Source organism: Rhinatrema bivittatum, chromosome 14 (genome assembly GCF_901001135.1).
Source record: "Rhinatrema bivittatum chromosome 14, aRhiBiv1.1, whole genome shotgun sequence".
NCBI classification, from domain to species: Eukaryota; Metazoa; Chordata; class Amphibia; order Gymnophiona; family Rhinatrematidae; genus Rhinatrema; species Rhinatrema bivittatum.
Genome location: NC_042628.1, coordinates 10,649,114 through 10,672,775, shown reverse-complemented (window position 1 = coordinate 10,672,775; position 23,662 = coordinate 10,649,114). Strand labels below are relative to the sequence as shown.

The 23,662-nt window shown below is 43.3% G+C and overlaps 1 protein-coding gene across 2 annotated transcripts in view; it reads right to left on the bottom strand.

Moving 5' to 3' along the window:
- The window catches only part of CARD11 (caspase recruitment domain family member 11), a 77,191-nt gene extending 60,577 nt beyond the window's left edge, over window positions 1–16,614 (bottom strand). For both annotated transcript variants that reach the window (XM_029576815.1, XM_029576817.1), the window contains exon 1: window positions 16,467–16,614. The gene's annotated coding sequence lies outside the window, so the exon portion shown is untranslated. The remainder of the gene's footprint in view (window positions 1–16,466) is intronic.
- Window positions 16,615–23,662: the final 7,048 nt, after the last annotated feature.

Below are 23,662 nucleotides of genomic sequence, written 5' to 3'. Positions count from 1 at the left end.
TTACATTCTTGGCTGCCCATAATATCTGTCATATAAATATATCCTCAAAACCTTTAGAGTCACTGTGGAAAACATAATAAACCAGTACAATAAATGTCAGGGAGAAGCTGCAAAGTGTGAGCAGAGATGCAGTGAAATTTTGCCTGCAAGCCAGAATATCAGAACGTGAAAGACTTCAATTCAGAAAGTGGAATGGAGTCAAAGGCAAACAAGAAAATGCGAGTTTTCAAGGGGGATTTGAAAATGGACGATCTGTTGTCACCTGAAGGGAAAGGAAGAAAGTTCTTTCAGAATTTAAGAGTAAAGGATATAAGAGCTTGAGGAATGGAATAATAGTGGTACAGTTTGAGCAGGAGGGATAAAGTCAGAGGTATAGCAAAACTCTTCCACGACGCAGCCATTGCATGGCGACAGTTTACGGAACTATTTCTCCCTGGGGGGGGGGGCCAGCTTCTCCCAGTATCCTCTGCACTAGCATAGGCTGTAGGCTCAGGGGATATTAGGTGGTCTTGTTTCCTGCGCCATCTCCTCTGCTATACCAGTGGCACTTTTTCACAACCAGAACTCGACCTCAGTGACAGCACCACATTATTTATTTATTTAATTCTTTTCTATACCGATATTCATGACACATGTCGTCAGTGGGCAGTGTTCCTGGCGTAGGTCAGGAGGCAGGGTGTTCCAAAGGGACGGCCCAGCTGCAGAGAAGGCACATTCCCTGGTGGAGGTGTGAAGAATGGATTTGGGAGGGGGAATGTGTAGGGTTCCTTTATAAGCCGTTCTAATTGGTCTTTTTGAGGTGTGGAGTTGTAGCGGGATTTTTAGCTCAAGCGAGTGCTGATTGTGGATGGTTTTGTGAATGATATTGAGAGATTTATGAAGGATTCTAAAGCTGATAGGGAGCCAATGGAGATTCTTGAGGATAGGTGTGATGTGGTCTCCTCGGCTGGAATTGGTTAGGATTCTGGAGCATCTGCAAGGGTTTTGTGGTAGTTGTGGGGAGGCCTAGAAGGAGGGAGTTACAGTAGTTGATTTTAGAGAAAAGGGTAGCTTGGAGGACTGTCCGGAAGTCATAGAAGTGGAGGAGGGGGTCTAAGTTTTTTCAGAATTTGTAATTTGAAGAAGCAGTCCTTTGTTGTGTTGTTAACAAAATTTTTTAAGTTTAGTCAGTTATCTAGTACCACGCCTAGGTCTTTTGCATGAGCAGCTGTGGCGGGAGCAGGGTCAGGGAGGGAAAGGTTACTGTGGTCCGAGGAAATGAGGAGTAGTTCAGTCTTGGCCGTGTTGAGGACGAGATTGAGACTGGAGAGGAGGAGGTTGATGGAGTGAAGGCAGCTGTCCCAGAACTTGAGGGTTTTTGGGAGGGAATCTGTTATGGGAATCAGGATCTGCACATCATCGGCATAAATGAAATGAGTTAGGTTTAGTTTAATGAGGAACTGGCAGAGGGGTAAGAGATAGATATTAAAGAGGGTAGGGGAGAGGAAGGAGCCTTGGGGTACTCCAAGGGTATAACTGATGGAGGGGGATTCTTTATTGCTTATTCTGACTTTATAGTATCTATTGCTGAGGAATGACTCGAACCATCTGAGGACTGTTCCTGAGTTACCTATGTCTGAGAGGCGGTTTAGGAGGGTGGAGTGGTTCACGGTATCAAATGCAGATGAGATATCTAGAAGTGCCAGTAGGTAAGGTTGTCCTTTGTCTAATCCTATGGGAAGGGTATCCGAGAGAGAGATTAGAAGGGATTCTGTGTTTAGGAATTTACGGAAGCCATACTGCGCAGGGTAGAGAATGTTATGTTTGTCTAGATAGTCGGAGAGTTGGGAGTTAACTAGTTTCTCCATGAGTTTGGCGATAAATGGCAGATTGGAGATGGGGCGGAAGTTTAGAGAGGTCTCCTGGATCAAGGTTTGGCTTCTTCAGTAGGGGTTTGAGGGTGGCAAGTTTCAGAGGGTCGGGGACTATTCCTTGAGACAGGGAGCAGTTTATAATTTTGGCCAGGGGTTTGGAAATGGTGTTAGGAATGGTGAGCAGTAAATTTGTCAGGATGGGGTCAGAGGGATGGGAAGAGGGTTTCATCTTCTTGAGGATAGATTCGATTTCAAGGGATGAAGTGAGTTTGAAGGAATCAAAATTGGCTCTCTGGTCGAGGTTGGCGGTGTAAGGAGGTATGGGGGAGGTGTTAGTGGAGATGAGAAGGGCTAGGAGGTTGGAGATTTTATTCTGGAAGAAGATTTCAAGTTTGTTGGACTTAGTTTGGGCTTGGTTATCAGGGATGGAGGGGGGGGGGTGGATTTTGTAACATCTGAAACATACGAGAACAGGGCCTTCGCGTCGTAGTGAAAGTTGTGTATTTTGCGTGCGTGGAAATCTCTTTTTGTATGTAGTATGGTAGTCCTGTAGCTGTGCATAGATGTTTTGTAGGCAGTCAGCGAGTTTGGGGAAGGGTCTTTACGCCACTTATGTTCTTTATGTCTTAGCTCTTGTTTTAGTTTCCTTAGTTCAGGTGAAAACCAAGGTTTTTTGTTCTTGAGGGCGGGATTGATTTCTTTAGCTGTTAAGGGGCAGATCTTGTTGGCTACTGAGTTCGTGATGTTGAACCAGGAGGAGATGGCTGAGTCTGCATTTGAATAATCTAAGTTGTGTAGTTCTTTAGATAGGAGGGAACTGAGGTCATCCATGGAGCAGGGTTTTCGAAAGTAAAGGGTGGTTTTTGGGGGGGGGGGGGGGGGAAGTGTCAGTTTTTCTTTTACCATGAGGTCGGTGGTGATCATCGAGTGGTCTGACCAAGGGACTGGGGTACAGGTGGGGGGAGAGGTGTGAGTGAGGCAGGAGTTTATGAAGATGAGATCTAAGGTGTGGCCTGCTTTGTGGGTGGGGCCGTTGATGATTTGCTTAAACCCCATGGCCTTGAAGGAAGCCAGAACGGTGTTAATGTGTTTGGCAATAAATTCTATGAGGGGGGAGGCATCGGAGTATAGTAGCTCTGGGGGGGTCTACTAGTCAGATTTGCAATTGACTAGATTTGAAGAGGCCGATTTCGAATTTAGGAGCGGTCTTCGCAGTCTGGGGGATTAGTCTGAGTTCTTTTTTGATGGCTAATTAACAACACATTTTGACTAGTTTTTGAGAGCTATGCATTGACTTGATAAAGGGAGACTAGCCTTCCAATTCAATAATCTAATAAATTAGTCCAATAAAAAGATATCACCTACAAATCATTTTTTGATCTTTCTGTCTACGTATCCAAGTGGAAGGCCAATATTAAAAAAAAGCTGAGTACCTAAATTTAGGCACCTAGATTAGAAACCAAAGTTAGACACCTAAACTCTTTGAAAATTCATCTCTAGGCTAGATCTCTTATGGATAGAACTGGATGAAGTTGGATGAGATTGCCTTCCAGCTGAGTGCTTCATAACCAAAAAGGGACTCAAGAACTGCTGATTTTGGAAAATAATGATTTGAAAAGCAAAATTGAGATAATAGTGGTGCATTTCTTTTGCTGCAGCGAATTTTAGCTGTTCGAATCCTGTGCTGCCAATTCTATCAAAGCTAAACCTTATCAGATGCTATTTAAAATGCTTGAACTGCTGTATTTACTAACCATAAATATGAAACTTTTTTTTTAGCAGTTTACTGCTAAAAAGCTGAATGAAAAAGAAAAGAAAGAGAAACAGCAGACCAGCAGGAAACTGCTTCTCAAATGGAGCAGAAACCCTTTCCTCCCACATCCCAATAATGCAGTCACTTAAAGACAACATTGTCTGTCAAGCCCTAGTGAGCTTTTATAATTCTGTTGCTTCCACTTCTAATTGCCGTAGAATCCAGCCTGTAATTACAGGGTTAGATCTTACTTTTAACATTCTAATTGAGGAGATATTCCAGATGCTAACATGAAAATCACAGATAACTATAGAGATAAGTCACTTCATTATTCACACCTCTTCAGAACAATTGCCCCACAGTGGTTCTTCCAGAAAAAGCATTCTTCCCACACTGGGGGACAGCTGGAACCTGGGCCCACAGGTTAGGAATTTTTAGAAAGGAAAATCAGTCTCGCAATAGTCAGGAAATACATGTGCACTGATCCCTAACAGCCCCATCACCGCCAATTAAATCGATGTAACAGTGGTGAGCCACAGGGAAACATGGGGCAGGTACACCTTCTCTGCCTGTGCATTTTATTCCGCCTCAGCAGAGGGTGATAATTATTTCTGGAGGAAAAACCATCCACCAATTCTACAACTATAAAGGTGACTTTGAAGACTTCCCCCATCAGCAGCAGTGATTAATACATCTTTCACATGCTAATGTTTTCCTATATTCTCCAAGTAATAAATAACCAATATGTTTTAATGCCTTGTTATTATTCATCGCTTTCTCATATTTATATTTTGATCTTTTGCTACAGGGAAATTACATTTGATTCTTCTAACCAGGGCACCTCCCCTTAAGATAGATTTCCTTTCAAGGACAAAGCTGGTGACAGTAATTATTAATGTATGATATGACAGAGCAGAAAAATTCATCATATCAAAAAAAAAAACAACCCACAAAGAAAAGCAAGCAAAACTTTTAATGATATCTGTTTCACTTTAATTTGAATACCATCTTTCATTACCTTGTTATATGTTCTCAAGGAAATGAAAAAAGTGTCAAAATAATCTGAGTATCAGTGATCAGTGGTGAAAGCTCGCTTTTGACTTAGGGCTTAGCACTAGAGGGGTTGTAATATCTCGTCATGTATTATTAGACATTATTGAAGGTAAGCAGGGGCATCAACCAAAATCCATCTGAACATGAGAGGCCAACCTTGCCTCCTTGCACTTCTGGATCTCTCCTCAGCGTTCGACACCGTGAACCACTCTAGCCTACTACAACGGCTAACAGACATCGGCATAACAGGAGCAGCTTTCAACTGGTTTAAATCCTTCCTTGAGAACAGAACATACAAAGTCAAGATAAACAACAAGGAGTCTCACCCCATTCAATCCAAAATGGGGGTACCACAAGGATCCTCACTCTCCCCCACCCTCTTCAACATTTATCTCCTCCCACTCTGTCATCTACTTACTAACCTCAATCTAATCCATTTTCTATACGCGGATGACATACAAATACTCATCCCTATAACGGATACTATACACAAAACCATGGATTACTGGAATAAATGCCTCTCAACCATCAACGATCTACTAGCCAGTCTCAACTTAGTTCTAAACACAAACAAAACGGAAATTCTTATAATAGCACCGGAACAATCTGCCCCAACCACCGCCTGCAATCCTCTAGACACCTCAGGATACACCACCTCACCTCAAGTCAGAGATCTGGGTGTACTCCTAGACAACAGACTCAGCCTCAACAAATTCGTAAATAACACCAAAAAAGAATGCTTCTTTAAATTACAAGTTTTAAAGAAACTAAAGCCACTCCTCCTCTACAGGGATTTCCGCACAGTACTCCAGGCCATCGTTCTCCCGAAATTGGACTACTGCAATTCACTCCTGCTGGGCCTTCCCGCCTGCACCACCAAACCCCTCCAGATGGTCTTGAATGCCACAGCAAGAATTCTCACCAATGCCAAAAAAAGGGACCATATCACCCCGATCCTCCAGCATCTCCACTGGCTCCCCATTAAATACAGGATACAGTTCAAAACCAGCATGATGATTCATAAGGCCCTACATAGCATTTCTCCACTCAACTTAACCTTCCAGCTCCAACTACACACTTCTAAAAAGCCAACCAGAAGGGCATATCAGAACAGAATGATCACCCAACCAGCAAAATCCTCCCTGAGGAAACGCGCACTATCCACAGCGGGCCCTTCGCTCTGGAACTCACTACCACCAGACCTCCGCCTTGAGCCGTGCCATTCCACGTTTAAAGTGAAACTCAAGACTTGGCTCTTCCTACAAGCTTTCCCAGAGAGCTAAGAGCAGGAAGAACAACAACCCTCCCATCCCACAGCAATTTTGTAATGTTTATTTGCTTTATTTATGTGTTCTTAGTAGATCTTAGTTTGTATTCTACTTTATAATAGATTAACTGTTCGATATGTTCCATGTAAACCGCCATCCCGGCGATAGTTATCTCTGTTATCTGTGAACCGGAGTGATATGTATATTATACAGGAACTTCCGGTATATAAAAACCAAAAATAAATAAATAAATAAATAAATGAGAGGAGAGTGATCTATGCCTGCAAACTGAATTCAAAGCAACATCTTCAAAGTTTTCAAGCCACAGTTTTTCTTGCCGGCCATCCCCTACTGTATCATTTTGCAAAGATCTCGGAAATATTTCAGTCATGTTTCACCCATTTATGTTTAAAAAAAAAAAAAAGTTGAGAAATAACATGCCACCTGTTCATTATTACATAAGGATTAGCTCTGCTCCACCAATATTGTTCCTTGGAACCTGTGAACAGAAAGAGATTAAGACAGCAACAGTGGCTTCACTCTCCAGTTCTTAAGCAGGTCTGGTTTTCAGGGTAGACAAAATGCACAAATTCGTCTGCAAAACAGGCGTCTTTGGGGAGATGGACAGAGCAGAAACTGCCAGAGCTGAGAACCTACCAGACTGTGAAGAGAGGAGGAAGAATGAAAGAGAGACGGAGAGAGAAAGGGAGAAGAGGAGGAACGAGCAAAAAAGTGTAGGTTGAGAAAAGGGGCAACATGAAAGCAAAATAGAGACAGGATTAATGGCAATTTGCTGGTTCCAGGATGCATGCGTGCATTGCCGTGACCAGGATCATGCAAAGTTTCTGGCCATACAAAACGGCCACTAACCCACAGAAAATAGAGTGGGGTAGTACATTTGTCTCTAAATTTAAAAAAAATCACCAAAGAAAAAATGAAAAGAAATGGGTCCCCCTCCCTGGTACTGATTCCGTATGGGTCTCAAGTGTAGAAAGGGGCAGGAACGATCTCCAGTCACTCCTACCCAGTCAACTCCAGTTCATGAATTGTAATTTCTCCCCTCACCCACAACATCTGAACCAGGTGTTATATTTGCCCAGCTGCAATTGCCACACTGCGGTGGTTCACATTCACCAGGACACCCTCCCCCTCCTGCCAATGTTACTCGCTGCTCCTTAGGTATGCGCACTCGTGCACTTCCAACCCTGACGGTCCCGCGGCGGGAACTTTCCTTGTGGCACCCACTAATGACGTTATCGAGCAGGGGATTTAAACCTCGGGTGCTCAGCCAGCCGGCGCCTTCGCAACAGGTCTCCTGCTATCGCAGTGCTGGTTGCACCTCGTTCCTGGGACTTCTTCCTCTGCCTTGCTCCGCGTTCCTGCTGTGTTCCCACTCTTCCTTCTTCAGCTGTTCTTCCAGGTGTCTCCTTACTCCAATGGTGTACTTTCCCCCTGGACTATCTTCTCATCTCTTCACCCCAGGACAGACCTGTGCTATGCCTCTGCTTGCCACCTGCCTTGACCCCAGACTAGACCACTACCTCGCTTGTCTCAAACCAAGGGGGAGGTGGTTGGCTAGGCAGAAGACCCACTCCTGTGGTATGTCAGCTGCAGCCTGTTAAAGCCTATCTTGGACCTTATCACTTCCCCCACAGTGTGACCCCAGGCAACTCAGGTTACCTCTGTAGCCAAGTACTGGAAGGGAAGTATCCACGCAGACTTGTATTAGCAGGCCTGAACTGGTAGTCATCTTCTCTCTCCAACACATATTACAAAACCCTCAGCCCTTGAAAACTCATGCTTCTATAAACCGGAAAGTCTATAAGGTGCTACCCACCTCATTTGATTTTTGCTACACCAGACTAACACATCTATCCCTCTGAATATCTGAAACACTGAGAAAGAATCTGAGCGTTCCAGCAGTTCAGATTCACAATTGCCACAATGAGGAAACATCTCAGTTGGGTCTAAACAAGCAATCGAGCCAAAAGGAGATCTTCCTGTTGGTTAAGCTTTAGAAGTTGTGTTATCAGCTGCAGTTATCTCTCACAACTAAAGGGGACTCATCATTAAGGTGTAGAGAACTATCTGCAACGCAGTTAAGGCAACGCAATGCACGGCCACAGACTGCATGACGGTTTTATTATATGGTACAAAGATGACATTCTCCGACTTTTTCTCTCTCTGTCATATAAGATGGAAAACTTACGACATAGGATGAAGGAACACCAGAATTCCCAAATTTGTGCTCTAATATCCATCTGAAAAAGGACATACATCACAGGAAAGACCATGCCTCAGATTTAAGGATACCCTCAAGCAAAATATTAAAAGCTGCAAGGCAGACTTCAACAGTTGGGAGGACATGGCCCTGGACTTAGTCAGATGGCAGCTACCTGGCCATCCGTAGTCTGGAAATCAAGTGAACAGAAGCACAAAAGGAAAAGAATGAATTGCCGATTTCACCTGCCTCACCTGTGGGTCTCATTAGGAGGTCAAGAATTGGTCTTCTATCACATCAGCAGACACACAAATAAACTTAGTTAAAGGGAGTTTCTGAAATCTCTTACACAGTCATCGATGGGAAAATCCATTATCATAGGACAGAATCATTTAGAACATGGCCAACTATATAAAGTGCATTAGACCTGGACAGGACTTCTACGCTTTCCCAGGAAATCAGTTCCAGCTCTGAAATCGCCCCTGATCGAGGACAGCAGAAGTTTCTGCAGGAAGATTAAGGTTAATCTAAGCCCTTCTAAGGCACAGGATAAACAGGAAATAAAAGCACTCTGACCTTTGCAGGTCAAAGCACTTTCAGTTCCTGTTTGTGTCTTGTCTGAGCAGGAGAAGAGGAGGAAGCTGAAGAGACGGAAGGCCTGATCTGCAGTGCAGCATTGAGAGTATGACAGACAGTTCTCATGTGACATGATCATTTCCAAGTGCATAAGAATCATGCTTAATAATGAAAAACGTGCTCCTCAAAGTGGGTGCAAAAGCTTGCAGGAAACTATAATAATTATTGCAAGATAATGCTGATAATGCACCAGAACACAATACAATAAGCACTGGTTGAGACACTCCTCCAAATCCTTGCAATCAATGATGACACTCATGTAATACGCCCCCACACTCTTCGTTGGGGGTCACCTTTGGTGGCTGCAGGGGTGGTGAGTGATCCTTCTGCAGCCCCAGAACAGACAAAAAAAAAAAAAGAGTTCAACCAAGTATGAGACCAATAAAAGCTGGGATTCCCAAGGGGAGTCTTGCAGCTTCTCAGGATAAAATTAGAGGTCCATACCAGAAATATTCCAAAAATATATAAAATTTATTGTAATAAAGAATCCAAGTCCAGATAGGGCAGAATAACAGCAGGAAAAAAATAACTTCAGGAACACAAGTCCAAACAAAAGGCAAACAGTTTCTCCCTTCCAAACCTCCACCCCCATTTCAGAGGTTCCTCACAGCTTCTCTTTACATTATTATTCCAAGCTGTGGGCTTCCCAAAGCCAGACAGAGAAAATCCCCAGGGCTCAAATACTCTTCCTCCCAGGAACCCTTCCTTGGCTCCCTCAACATGTTCCGGCTTCGAATCCCAGAAATCCTCAGAACTATTCTAATTACTTCACCAGGCTGCAAGCCTCAGCCTGCTTCACTTTCCACTCCAGGCCTCTTAACGCATGGGAGTCTCAGCCCCAGCTCCACTGCTCCTATGTAACCTCAAAACAGCAACAACTCCCAGGCACGTGAGGAAGCACCTTGTGTAATTTCTTCCCAGCCCATCCCCTTTTGAAGGTAAGGAACTCCTTGTGCACACTTCTAGAATCTCCCCACTCTGGAAAGGGCTTCAATTTAACCAAGACACCATTGCAATTTATAGGAAGGCCTGAGCTGCATTACCCTCATAATCTTCCTGACCTTTAATCTAGGGAAGGGGTACCTAGCACATAGGAACCAGGCTCCTGGAATTCCAGAAGCTCACTCTGGAAAAAAAAGGGAGTTCCATCAAATGGAGCCAGCAAGGTTCAAGCACATCGCTGAAGTGATAGACTTGGGCCCTAGGAAGGAAAGACAATTGTCCACTGTAGGAATGATACTTGCTGGTCCATAATCGTTCCTAAGGTCATCGGATAGGAAGAGGCTTTAAATTGTCTGGAGCAATCATATTGAAAAGGTATGCTTTGGAGGGAAACAGGGTTAGCTTGGGGGGGGGGGGGGGGAAGACTAAATAATTAGATCTTTATTGCAAGAAAGTTTGTATAACCAATGTACCTGGTATAGGTGGGTGCTACCGAGTCAATAGCTTCACCCTGTCTGACATCCTACTGTATTCCACAGAGCCCTGGGAATCGGGGGGTGCTTCCTCATCTGAAATGTTAGAATGAGGCCAGAAGAGAAACAGAATCTCATTTCAGGTTAAAAACAAACCGATTCAGTTTTTCCAGACTCACAGGAAGCTCCTTTCTTCTTCTCAAACGCAACTCAAACACAAAAAAAAACACCTCTTTTTTTTTTTAATTTTAGAAGCTGAGGGATGCTCAGCACACGTTGCAGGAGAAATAGATTCATGAAGCTACATAGAAAAAAGGAGAACCATTACCGACAAAGAAGCACCAAGTCTTTGACAACAGTTTCTCCCATGTAATGAAATTATAGTAAAATCTCTTGCCAAAAATATTCTTTTCAGGGACCAACAACAAATCAACTTGTCCAGGAGGGTCTGCGTCACTGGCAGCAGCTGCCTGAACGCACGTTTTTCCACTCATATCCATGGAACTGGAAATAAATGGGAGGAAACCAGGAAGAAAGGAAAGGGCAAGTCTCTGACATGGGAATGCGGTGATAATGAAAACCTAAGAGCTTCTTGTGGTCCATTCTGTTGCTGTCAGAGAAAACGGTGACTCCTTCACCAGGTCCGGGGTAGCACAGAGTCCAACAGGATAAAGATCCTCCAAGAGTCTAAAGCCTAGACTCATCATTTTCGCTATCATTTTCACATGAATAGCGCAGGCTTTTATCGCCTGCGCTGTTCATGTGAAAATTATAGCAAAAATTGCAGGGCCTGGTGAGGCAAATTTCTGAGTACATTGTAGAAATCTCATCTTTGTGTTCCTTTCCCCATTCCGAAATCACATCAACTGTTCACAGATGTGTTCTGTGCTGTCTGTACGTCTGACTGTGCATGTAAAACTGTCCCCCAAACCCTAGACCATCACAAAAAAAAAACCTCACCTCGAGTTACTAGCTGGCTCTCTCTCTCTCTCTCACCCTGCCCAAACTCCTCCCCTTTTAGATGAAATTTAATGTGGATAAGTGCAAGGTGATGCATATAGGGAAAAATAACCCATGCTATAATTACACGATGTTAGGTTCCATATTAGGTGCTACAACCCAAGAAAGAGATCTAGGCGTCATAGTGGATAATACTTTAAAATCATCGGCTCAGTGTGCTGCAGCAGTCAAAAAAGCAAACAGAATGTTAGGAATTATTAGGAAGGGAATTATTAGGAAGGGAATGGTGAATAAAACGGAAAATGTCATAATGCCTCTGTATCGCTCCATGGTGAGACCGCACCTTGAATACTGTGTACAATTCTGGTCGCCGCATCTCAAAAAAGATGTAGTTGCGATGGAGAAGGTACAGAGAAGGGCAACCAAAATGATAAAGGGAATGGAACAGCTCCTCTATGAGGAAAGACTAAAGAGGTTAGGACTTTTCAGCTTGGAGAAGAGACGGCTGAGGGGGGATATGATAGAGGTGTTTAAAATCATGAGAGGTCTAGAACAGGTTAATGTGAATCGGTTATTTACTCTTTTGGATAATAGAAGGACCAGGGGGCACTCCATGAAGTTAGCAAGTAGTTCATTTAAAAGAAATTGATGAAAATTCTTTTTCACTCAGCGCATTGTTAAGCTCTGGAATTCATTGCCAGAGGATATGGTTAAGGCAGTTAGTGTAACTGGGTTTAAAAAAGGTTTGGATTATTCCTAGAGGAAAAATCTATAAACTGCTATTAATTAATAAAGAATAGTAGCTTGAGATCTATTTACTGTTTGGGTACTTGACAGGTACCTGTGACTTGGATTGGCCACTATTGGAAACAGGATGTTGGGCTTGATGGACCCTAGGTCTGACCCAGCATGGCATATCTTAGATTCTTATGTTCTTATTTACTGAGCCCAAACTTCCTCACATGATCCTCACACTGAGGGAGACTCACAAGTCATCGGGGCCTGGCAGGTGACTGATTGAACATTCTCTCCAGTATGAATGACAAACTGTGTAAAGCAACTCTCTAGAACCTACAGTTTTAATAAACTGGTATTTTTTTTTAAATTTAAAACAGCAGCATTATCGGGATTACAGAAAGTCACAACTCACCTGTTTCTCAACCCTAAGTCTTTTTTTCTTAGAGCCTTATTCAATAAGAACCTCTCCCCATGCTCTGCCAATGGAAAAACATCTTTTTTGTTCAAGGACAATAGTCTGATTCCAAGCTCTCTTTTATCTCTATGTACATGGGAACTGTTCTTAATTTTTTTGTGTGCACCTTTTACTAAGGCCATACTCATGGCTTTGAATTCCCCTCCCTGGAGTTCTGCACCTGTACTGCTCATGCTACATTCCTGCTTGCCATGCAGAGTTTAATGACTGCCTGGGTCAGGACATTAGGGCTCTGGTTTAATTAGATTCATGGTGATGTGAGTGCACCCAGGAAGGACCTTATGGAGAGCATGAAACAGTTGTTTCATCTCAAAATTAAACGCAAATCGGAACTGGAATGGAGAGCCTAGGATAGAGATGCTGTTTGTGTCAAGAAAAAAAATATGTTTACTAGTGCTGCTGCTTTAACTTTTATTTCCCTTTGCAGGGTGATAAAAAAAAAAAGAGGGGCCTAGTAATAGTGAAACAGGAAATATTGTGGTACTCACACTGTATCTAAAGCAGAGTTTTCAACCCTGTCCAGTATCTCCACAGCGAGTATGCATGAGATCGATTTGCATGCACAGCCTCCACTGTACGTAAATGTATCGCATGCACATTCGCTGTGGATATCCTTCAAACCCGACCGGCTGCGGCTATTCAAGGACACGACTGAAAACCTCTGATTTAACATACAGATGTGAACTCAATAGCAATCACTAGGTCAGGGCTTCCCCAACCTGTCCTGGGGATCCCACTGCCAGTTGGGCTTTCAGGTTATCCAGACAGGCTACGGGATCCCCAAGACAGATTTTGAATGCCCTCCAATAAATGAGAACTAAACCTAAGTTTATCCACCAATTATAAAGCTTCCAAGCAGAAGGATTCTGATTTAGCTCAAGGCAAGTTACAGGTAGGTACTGTAGCTATTTCCCTGTCCCTGGAGGGATTACACTCCAAGGACCCTGTTTACTAAAGGTTTTCTCCCATTTTATGTGTATGGGAAAAATGCTTAGGCGGTCATTTTCAAAGATTTACGCGCATAAATGTAACATTTATTCGAATAAAGTGCACTTATGTGAGAAAATCCTATGTACAATTCAATGGCATATATTGCAACAATTTTCAAAAGCCCAGACATTAGCAACATGGCATCTGTTTAATGTCTGGGTACTTGCCAGGTACCTGTGACTTGGATTGGCCACTGTTGGACACAGGATGCTGGGCGTGATGGACCCTTGGTCTGACCCAGTATGGCAATTTCTTATGTTTCTATCTACTCGAGTAAAGTGCATTTACACGTGTAAAATCCAATTGTAAGCATGGAAATGCTTCTTTAAATCAGGCCCTTAGTAAATAGAGATTTTTTTTATCTTGGGAGGGGCCCCATATCATGGTGGGGGGGGGGGGGCTGGCCATCCCATGATATTTCGCCCATTCTCGACAAAATATCATGGCAGTATCACTGTATTCTTTTGTCTGATGGAAAAAATCCACGAGACAAGAAAAACCTGTATTGGGGCATATTAAATGCATGACAGCGGCCCCCAATGCATGTGAGGGGGCAAAGGTTGGTCGGTGCCATTTTCCAAAATGGCACCAACCGGGCCTGGGGTTAGGGGCTAGGTCGTGCCCTGGGCCCTCCAATGACCACCAATTACTTTTTTAAAGGTGGGGGGGGGGGGGTCCATGGGGAAGCCCCAGGGTGGATGGGGAGGGGATCTAATAAGAACTCCAATGCCATTTTTTAAACTTTGGGGGGGGGGGGGGGGTTGTGATGGGCTGCATGACCCTTTCATTCTAGTGCAGACGCATCGGGATCCACATTAGGGACCCTGTGCTCCCGCACTAGAATAACATATTCAGAAAAGATGCAGATAAATTAATGTGGCCAAAAAATTTCAAAGTCAGCTGCATTATTTTATTTACATAGAATTTACTATGCATTAGCTGCTTTGCAAAGAAAATTGGGCCTGCATGTGCACGCGGGTATCAGATTTTATAACATGCGTGCACACACACGAACGCCCGCACGTCTCTTTTTAAATCTACCTCTTTAATTGTATGCATGCCAATGCCAGCAAAGGGGGCGTATTTTATGCAAAAACCATGCATGTTATAGCTCTAACATGGCTTGATAAAGCTCTCCCTAAATTTGTACTTGAGGCAATAGAGGATAAAGTGACTTGCCCCAGAACATTTTTAAACTGCCCCTTTTTTTCCTGTTAACATTTATGCGTGATACCGCAGGTACGCACGTACTCGTGATATTTCCAAAATAGCCTATATGTGCATACATGCTATTTTTATGTGTATATGCCAATTTTAGATGAGGAAATCTTTTGAAAATTAGCCCTAAATATGCAGAGCTTTAATCGAAAAGGACTTTTTAAAATATTCTACTGTAAGGCCCATGGAGAAAGAAAACAAAAAAAGTTTACTTTTTTGTTAAGGTCTTGATGGACTGTTTTTCGTTCTTAATCTCAGTTGTAACTTAACCACCTCTACTCTAGAGTTCATTGCTGCATGCTACCATAAATTATGCCTCTTTTGAGAACTCTATAGAAAATTGTTTTTAGTGAGCGGAGGAAAACGATGAAAGCAAACAGCAAAGAAAATATTAAGGGCCAAATATAAGTTTTGGATAAAGGTAGGGCAAAACGAAATATAAAAGTCCTGTAAGTCCGATTGGAGGCAGTAGCCCAACAAGAGATGGACCTTGTGAGACTGGGCATTAAAATGACAGATGAAATTTAATGTGGACATGTGCAAAGTGATGTGCATAGGGAAAAATAATCCATATTGGGAGTCACCATCCTGGAAAACAATATGTTGCAGCAGCAGTCAAAAAAGCAAACAGATTGTTAGGAATTATTAGCAAAGGAATGCAGAATAAATGAGGAAAATAATAATAACTCTACATTGCTCAATTGTGTGACTGCACCTAGAGTACTGTGTGCAATTCTGGTTGCCACATCTAAAAAAAAAAACATAGCAAAACTAGAAAAGTTTCAGAGAAGGGCAACCATAATAATAAAGGGGATGAAACAGCTCCCCTATGAAGAAAGGTTAAAGAAGAGGTTAGGACTCTTCAGCCTGGAGAAGAGACAGCTGAGGGCTATAAAATCATGAATGGAACAGGTAAATGAAAATTGATTTATGCTTTCAAAAAGTAAAAAGGGGATAATCCATTAAGTTACCAAGTAGCACATTTAAAACAAACTGGAGAAAATATTTTCTCACTCAACTCACAATTAAGCTCTGGAATTCATTGCCAGAGGATGTGGTAAAGGGGCCTGTTACCCGGCCTCTGGGTTTATTCTGCTGCTGAAATGCATGACCCATCGGGGCCTGGTGCTGGGCAGGAATCTATTTTTCCTCTTAACGTGTGGCAAACTGCAAATGTAAACGTTGTTTCTCCTTCTGAGAGATAGATAGTGATATATATTTCCACGCCACACGATGTAAGGCAGGATTTCCACCCTAGGCTCAGTCGGTTCCCTCTTCCCACCGGGAGTTGGGAGGTGTCACACGCCTCATGGTCTTCCTACAGACAGAAGCTCCCTAGCCTCAGTCTGCCAGCTGGGTCACTGCTTTGAATCACCCAACCAGCCACAAACTTTCCCTAGCAGGCAAAACTGTAAAATGTGGAGGGAGACCTGACTCTAAGGTTCTGAACTGGCGCCAGGGGAGACTTTGACTGTTCTTTAGCTGCAAAGTGCATTACTCTTCTGTCCCTCAAACTGAGATGTTTCGTTTCCCTGCAGTCCCCGAAGACTTGGTATCACGTTTCCATTACCAGCTGCACCCATCCCTTTAGCCACCATTTTCAAAAGAAGCCGCAGGGCATCTCCTACCTTGGAGGTGTGGAAAAAGCAAACCGAAAAGCTCTCTCTGCGGCCGCTTTCTTGTGCATCCTCTGCCAAGCTAAATGTTTCTTACTTGGGGGCTGCCAGCTCCTGGCCAAGTGGCACTAGATCAAAGAGAAGCACCTTGCAAGAGCTGAGACCACAAATTACAGCCGGAGAAAGAGACGAAAAGGAAGCTGAAAGCGAAGTGAAGCGGGCGGCGATCTGGCCCCGGGGAAGTTTAAATGAGCCGAGCCGCCGTCCTACCTTCGGCTTAGGGATCTCCTGAAGAAGATGGAAACGCGGCAAGGTGCCTTCATGCTCCGGAGGAGGCAGGTGGGGGTGGGCAGCGCCTTCCCCCTCCCCGCCAGGGGGGCTCAGGTGGGTCTGCACCGAAGGAGAGCTTGAATCAGGGCTGCGGGGCGAGAAACTCGATCCGGGGTGAAACAGAAAAAAAAAAAGAAAAGAAACTGTGTCACAAGTTAGGAGGCAGAAAGAAAACGACAAAGAAAAAAAAAAAAAAAAGTACAGGAAGCCAGACTTAAAAAAAAAAAAAAAGCAGCCCAGTGATTAAAAAAACCCTGCACTGCTGCACTTCAGAGCAGAAGAAAGGATCTGAAGGCAGAGCTGACCTTAGCACTGAAGCTGGGTTTTGGAAAGTTGCGGGGAAAAAGGGCTGCACTTTCTTTCTCTGCAAACCGCAGGCTAAGTGGCTTTACGGAAAAAAAGACTTAAAGGGCCCTGCATTTTTTCCCCAGAAATAAAATCTTGCGCTGTGCACGTGCAGGGCTTGCTTTGCTGCACTGCCAGTAAGTGGAAGGTTTCTCTCTCTCTCCCTTGCACCGGACTGGATCGGGAATCAGGGTGCACAAGCCCAGAAAGTCGGTCTCACCTGCCTACAGATAAAGGAGTCCCAGGGGCTCTCTGCTGCTGCCCCTGCTGGAAGGACTCACTCATCAGGGAAGTTGCAAGGAGCAGTGAACTCATCACACATTCGGAGTTACCCTAACTCTGCGCAGAATAACCTGCTGCTCTCTTTCCCCAATAAAACGATTGCATGCCCACTAGAGCTTCCTCAGCAGCTGTTACCCCACCTCTGCCTCCTCACCCCCTAGGCAGGGGGGGAAGGAAGCAGGCTGGAGCTGGGAGCGACTAAGAAGAGTTTATCCTAAGGAGCAACGTGTGAGTCTCAGAAACCCTTAGGCCTGTACATATTTCCTTTACCCCATCTCCTGAACAATCCCCTTCTCTTTTCTTTCATCAGTCAGGATCCCGGGCTGTTTCAGGTGGGCAGGCCAACAACGCTATAGGTGCTTTTATTGACTTATATAGGCAACATTAACCCTGAACGAAAAGGCTTTGTGGCTCCCCCTTTTTTTTTATGACCATATCCTTCTGGTTTATGATTCTGCTAGTACTTGTCTGCAGCTATCTAAGTTGCAGCTCTAATGGCTTACTCTGCTGCTATGTATAAGTTAATTATACCTTCTGTTCCCAAAGGTCTGTTTTATACTCACAACAGGTACGGTGCAGTGTCCTGCTGTTACATGTACACTACCCAACAGCAAGCACAATGATTATATCTGCAAGATCAGTGATGAACAAAAATAAGACAGGAATACCTTATTGTTCTGTAAAATAAATATGACTTTTTGGGTGGGCTAGGGAAGGGAGCAGGGTGGCTGGTGCACTGGTGCAGTAATATAAACCCAGAGGCTCCTGAAACATACTGCTTGAATTCTGGGTATTTAATGTGAAGCCATTTACTTCTGCTTGCATGGCTTAGGGTTCTTTCATGATTAGGTTTATAGATTTGTGGAGATAGACTTCAGGGGGCTACTCCTCACTGCTGAGGAGCATCTCCAGAACTCTGGTCTGGATGAGTGAGTATGGGGTCCTTGTATGCGCTTCTTCTCAGGATGACAACAAAGCACTGGGGTAACCAGCACAGAGTGATATTGACTGCATCAGCCTTCCCAAAGGGTACTGCACAGGAGAGGCAGTTACAGTCCTAAACGGCTGTGAAACAGCATCAGGCTTCCAAGAAGTCTGGGGCAGGCTGCACGGAGGGACCGTGTTTCTGTGGTTCCATGCAAACCTCAGTGAGCAGGAGGAGGCTGAATGTTTTGGCTCTGGGGTTTACTACCATACTGGGGAACTGTCCATCTTTGGCCCAGAGACTCCAGAATTCGAAAGGAATTGAGGGGGGGTCTCTGAGCCAACATCTGCAAGCTCCAGCTGCTGCAAAAGCAAGCCCTGAAAGAAAAGATTGTCTGAGCCATGGCCAACGAGCAGAGGAAAGGAGGAGGAGGAGCATTGGAAGAAACAGCAGCTGTGTGGGACCCCCCCATGTAGGGAAAGAAAGTGGAGAAGATCAGTCGGCCCTCTGGGGGCAGCAGGAGCAGAAGCAGGAGGAGGAGATCCCTGATCCAGAGCAACAGAAAAAGGAGGCAAAGATTCAGTGGGCCTTGAGGAGGAGGCTGCTATCACTGGTGGGTTGGAGTAAGGAGAAAGAATGAGAATGGGGGGGGGGGGGGGGCAGATGCAGGCAAATTGCATCTGCCTATAAACGCTAAGGGTAATCGGGATTTGTTCCAAAACCTGGCCTTTTCACACTTCCTCTCAAGAAATCTGCCTACAGTTAACGTGACTATTCAAAAACGCTTATAAATTAACTTTAATACATCAGAAAATAAGGAGCCACAAAGACAAGAAGAACAAAAGATAATCTAATCATGAAGAATAAATCAAATGAGAGAATATAAGAATCTCAAAACAAGCCAATAACTAAGAAGTGAAAACTATCACCTCGTTTTAATTTTCAGTACTAGATCAACTGTGAAGATGTTCTAGAAAAGTGAACCTGATAAATATTAATGCTTGTCTATGAATATCACCTTTGTAACCAATCATTGTTTGTTTGTTGAGTTGTGATCTGTTCATGGAATGATGGTCTATAAAGGGGTACATTTTCAAATGGTCGCACCGATTTTATAACATGCGCGCATCACTGTGCACATATTATAAAATCTGATACCCGTGCACACATGCGAGCCTGATTTTGTATTGGAGCGCGCATATGAGCACGGGTGCCCACTCACGTGCGCGGGGGAGCAAACGTTTTTAAACCAAGGTAGCCCCTTGTGATGCTGGGACTCCTAGGAAGTTGCCCCGAATACTTCTGTGCTGTGATCTCTTTAAGTCAGGGGTGGGTAACTGCAGTCCTTGAAGGCCACCAATAGACAGATGCTCAGGATATCTCTAATGCATATGCATGAGATAGGTTTGCATGCACACTGTATCAATTGTATGCAAATTGTCTCATGCATATTTATTAGGAATATCCTGAAAACACAACCAGGTGGAGACCCTCGAGGTGCTTTAAGTTTTGCATTGAATTGTCAGCATCTTTGCTATTTTCACTATTTGCTGCATTCTGAATTTTCTTGAAATTGCATTTGTGATGGCATTGAAGAGTGGGTAGCTTTGCATAATGCTCTTTTTGATACCCGTTGGTTCTCTAGGTAAATCAAAAAGCATACCATTTCATTTGGATAAGTACATGATGCAAGCAATGTACGAAAGGATTCTCCACGAGTTTAGTGGCTATCTGTGGAGAAATCCCCTTTGAAAATGTCCTTGTCCCTCCCTTTCCCCCAATGCAGGAATGGCACAGTTACACATGGGGAGTTTATTTTAATTAACTCTCCATGCGGACTTTCCCAGCAAGGAGCTTATACCTGCAAACCTGCAGGGGAAGGGATTTTCAATGGAAAACCCCGGGGCAGGGAAAATCAGCTTGCAGGCTCATGGATAGAAATCATGGATAACTCTCTTTCAGTGTGCCCTTCATATGGCTTTATGGCCAACTGAGTTTTGTTTGGTGTACATGGGGAAAGCGAAGGTTTGTATTTCTAACGAACTGCGAAGCATTAGGCTCAGATGTCAGCCTCAGTCATGCTGCCAAGAAATGAAAGTGAGACAGATGGCAAGCCTGTGACCAGCTTTGCAAGATGAAGTAGCACCCAAAACTTCAACAAATACTGACAGAACTCCTCTCAGGGGATCCGGAGCCGAACAGCGTTGCTGTTGCTTGCCGCTTTCATCTTTAGAGTCTGCTCTACCGATGGCAATTTTCTTGGAAGTGCTTTTGAAGATGATGTTAAGTTGGAATTCTTTTGCATGCGGACATTTCACGCTTTCAAAGTCAGTCGTTAGGCACAGATCTCAGCGGAAGAGATGACATTACGATACAATAACGTTTAACATTATGGATGCTAGCATTTTGAAAAGGATGCATAACTTGTTTTGGATTTATCCATTTTTTTCCCCAACTATCATAAATTAGAAAGGGAAACAGAGAATAGGATTGTAGATTAAAAAGCACAAGGCCCATCTAGTCTGCTCATTTTTCTATCCTTTTGCAATACGCAGAGACTCTTTGATCACTGAGGATCCTGTGTGCTTATCCCATGCTTTTTTTAAAATTCTTTGTTCTCTGCCACTTCATTGGAAGATCGATCCATGCAGCTACCATCCTTGCAAAGGAAATAGACTCAGGGAATCTCAGGGATTTGAGTCTCACATCATGATCTCCAGTTCTAGAACTCCCTTTTCATATCTTTTCTGCATTTGCTTGTACCTTTGAGATACGTGAATGTCCCTACCATACCTGTCCCCCCCCCCCCCCCCACATCCTCTTATGTTTGTATGTTTCTACCTATCACTTCGTAAAGCATATGGAACAGACTCTGCACTACTTAGATAGCCCATCTCGGGGCTGCCTCATTCTACAGCCTTTTGGAAATAGACTTCCAGAACTGAGCACACTAATCCAGATGAAGTCTCACCAATGATTTGTGCAGAGGTATTACTGTCTCCTTTTCTTCCAGCAGTAAAACCTTCCCTGTGCACCCTAGTAGAGTCTGGCTCTTGCCACTGCCAGTTATTACACAATTTTGCAACTTGAAAAACATCGGATACGATCACCCGGAGATCCCTTTCCTGCTTGGCGCATATCAGTACCTCATTACCCTCCGCCTATCATCACATGCTACTCTTTTTAATTCTGGTGTTTCAAATACATGAGTCTGCATGCTTTTGCATTAAATTTAGTTGCCAAAGTCTTTAGCACTCCTCAGGCTCGCCTCATTTTTCTACTCCATCTGGTGCGTCCACGCTGATGCAGACCTGAGTATCTTCTGCAAGAAGTCAAATCATTCCTACTGACCAATATCTTGGTTGTAAATATAGAAGAGAAATGTTTATTTTGTTTCAAATAAAAAAATCAAACAGAAATAAATGTGAAATGAAACAATAAAATCTCTGGAAAAAATAAAAGTAAAACCAGGCCGCCGATACTCCACAGCCCTTTCCATTACCTTACCCATCACTGAGGTCAAACCAACAGACTTGGAAATGCCAAGTTAACCTCAAAATCTGTTACATTCAGTGCCCTATGCATCTTTTGATTAAGAATCTCAAAGGTGGTTCTATAGATTACAGAATTACAGATAAGAAATAACTTTCACTTTATATTTACCCTATTTAGTCTGCGAAACAATTTTATTCTAGATATGTTCTCACCTCATTTCTGAATCTTAAGTATCCATGGAAATTATCATGCTTCCCATGGTTAGATGATAATGTTGTTCATAGGCAGTTGGATTACCTGGGTTACCTTTTTTTTTTTTTGGTTCATTTCAGTCAAATGTGATTTCAACTTATCTCCCTTATAGTAAGTAACCAATGCAATTCATTCTAATGCAGGAAAAGATATACTGACAAGAGCAATCTTTGTGAGCCAGCTGCAGACCTCTCAGATAGGAAACCATGAATCATTACTTAAGATTGAATCTTCTTGATTAGCAGGTACAGTTCTATTTTTGTTGCTGTTACTTTCTTAATTAACAAATCATACAACATGCATTTGCCTGCATCTGCCTATAAACGCTGAGGGCAATCGGGATTTGTTCTAAAACCTGGTCTTTTCACACTTCCTCTCAAGAAATCTGCCTACAGTTAACATGACTATTCAAAAACGCTTATAAATTAACTTTAATACATCAGAAAATAAAGAGCCACAAAGACAAGAAGGACAAAAGATAACCTAATCATGAAGAATAAATCAAATGAGAGAAAGTAAGAATCTCAAAACAACCCAATAACTAAGATGTGAAAACTATCACCTCGTTTTAATTTTCAGTACTAGATCAACTGTGAAGATGTACTAGAAAAGTGAACCTGATAAATATTAATGCTTGTCTATGAATATCACCTTTGTAACCAATCATTGTTAGTTTGTTGAGTTGTGATCTATTCATGGAATGATGGTCTATAAAGGGGTACATTTTCAAATGGTCGCACCGATTTTATAACATGCGCGCATCACTGTACACGTATTATAAAATCTGATACCTGTGCACACATGCGAGCTCGATTTTGTATTGGAGCGCGCATATGAGCACGGGTGCCCACTCACGAGCGCAGGGGAACAACATTTTTTAAACCACGCATGGCAATGCGATCGGGGCCTTTGCCCAGTTCCCTCGCAGTCCACATCAATAAAGGAGCAGACTGGGAGGGAACTTCCCTATCCCCCTACCTAAACTTCCTCCCTTTTCCCCTCTCTTCCCCGACCCCTAAACCCGACCTACCTACCCTATTTTTTTTTTTGCAGAACTTACCTGCTCTCCTGAGCAGTATAAGTTTCACGCGCTGGCAGCTGGCCAGCGTGCACTTCCCCAAGACAGGGCCAAATGGCGCCGTGCCCTGGCCCGCCCCTTTTTGCAGACCCGGCACTTATTTATTAAAATTTCTATACCGGTATTTGGTGGGGACCGTCATATCGGTTTACATAATTACATAAAAACATTTATACCAAAAATCAAGATTACAAATAATATAACGACAATGCTAAAAAGTTAAATGCTTCATTACAATTTTTTCATAATAATGGCCTAATGATGAGACTTGTAGACAACAACATTCAACACTGAGACTAACTCAACTTCATTTCACCTCAGCCTTTAGTTCTTTTCTTTTTTTGTGTGTTTTTGCTTCACAATTACTGTCACCATCATTGAAAACTTGCTGGAAAAGCCATTTTTGACTTTTTTTCTAAATACTAATATATTTGGTTCTAGACGAATATCAACAGGTAGGTTATTCCAGATTTTTGGAGCAGCAAGTGATAGGGCTCTTTCCCTTACTGAAGTTAGTTTTGCTGAGACCATCGAAGCCTTTATTGGCGGATCTCAGATTTCTTTGGGGTGTGTGTGTACTCTTATTGCAGCGTTCAGCCACTCCACGTTTTCACCATGTACCGCTTTATGGAGGATGCATAAGGTTTTAAACTGTATCTGCTGTTCAACTGGTAGCCAGTGGAGTTCTCTCAGTATTGGTGTAATGTGTTCTTTTCTATTTGAACCTGTTAATAACCTCGCGGCAGAATTCTGCATGAT